At 31.4% G+C, this 1,297-nt stretch overlaps 1 protein-coding gene across 1 annotated transcript in view; it reads right to left on the reverse strand.

Annotated features, from left to right (window-relative positions):
• The window catches only part of PHIP (pleckstrin homology domain interacting protein), a 112,729-nt gene that overhangs the window by 75,203 nt on the left and 36,229 nt on the right, over positions 1-1,297 (reverse strand). The gene's annotated exons all lie outside the window — the stretch shown is intronic.

Genomic DNA, 1,297 nt, shown 5'->3' on the forward strand with positions numbered 1-1,297 from the left:
GAGTATATCAAAGGATTACTATATAAAAGTAATTTATAAGAAAGAATTCTCAAAGCAAAAATTTAATAACAAAGGCACTATTTGAATATATACACGTAAATAGAAAGCAACGAGGTTTACCTTCAAAAACCAAAAGAAAGAAAATGTCCTCTCTATCCATATCAAAGGTATATGAGCCTATCATAAAATTAAATGTACTGCATATCAAGAGAATGAGTCAACGTAAAATTGAATACAGTATATAGCTTATGCTAGCACTTACTGCATGCTGTAGTAAAATAATTAGAAAATAGTAAAATTAATAAGTAATAAATTTTCAAAATAAGTGCATTTTAGATGAACTTTTTCTCTAATAAAATCAAGTATGCTTGTATGTTATTTGGACATATGTAAATAAAGACGACATAATAAAACTCACATACATTAAATACCAATAAGGAATAGTTGAGATAATCCATGAACTAGTATATACCAGTAATAGCAAAAATTTTAAAAAGAATAAGAGTTTAAGAAAAAAAAGATATATTCAGCAATTATGATAAAGGATTTTGTTTTATTTTTTAAAGCAGGAAACAAGAGCATCAGACATGTTAAAATAATGACTTCTTCACTAGAAAATTCTCATATTCACTAAAGAATTCTAGACATATTACCAAAAAAGTAGTATAACGTTGTTACAGTTTAGAAATTTTTACTGAACTTAAAAAAAAATTAACTTACTACAAAAATTTTTGAGTTAAAAGCTTCAATGATGATAGAATTATTACATTTAAGGAAGAATACTGGTACCTGTTCTGAGGGGGGATACTATGTACAACTTCTAACATAATTTTTGTGAAGCTGAAAGATGAATAATTAAAGGAAACAGAGGAATGAGGTCTAAGACCCAAACAAACTTCCAACAGGAATGGGCAAATCAACTAATCTCTCTGTGGAATGACAGAGATAATTTAAATGATCACTAGAGTCCTGCCTAGTTTTAAAATCCTACCATCTGATGTTCAGGAAGGCTTGTTGAAAAAACTGGATAAATCTGGAAATGAAGTATATATTAAAAGCACTAGAATGCAGATTCCAGAGTTTAAATTAATCACAAGGAACATACACACACACACACACACACACAGCTGAATATGGGATGTACTTCTAGAAGACCTCAACACAAAGTAAGAACGTTAAAAATATGGGCTGGGCCGGGCACGGTGGCTCACGCCTATAATCCTAGCACTCTGGGAGGCCGAGGAGGGCAGATTGTTTGAGCTCAGGAGTTCGAGACCAGCCTGAGCAAGAGTGAGAC

Source organism: Propithecus coquereli, unplaced genomic scaffold (assembly GCF_000956105.1).
Source record: "Propithecus coquereli isolate 6110/MARCELLA unplaced genomic scaffold, Pcoq_1.0 Scaffold24, whole genome shotgun sequence".
Classification (NCBI taxonomy): Eukaryota; Metazoa; Chordata; class Mammalia; order Primates; family Indriidae; genus Propithecus; species Propithecus coquereli.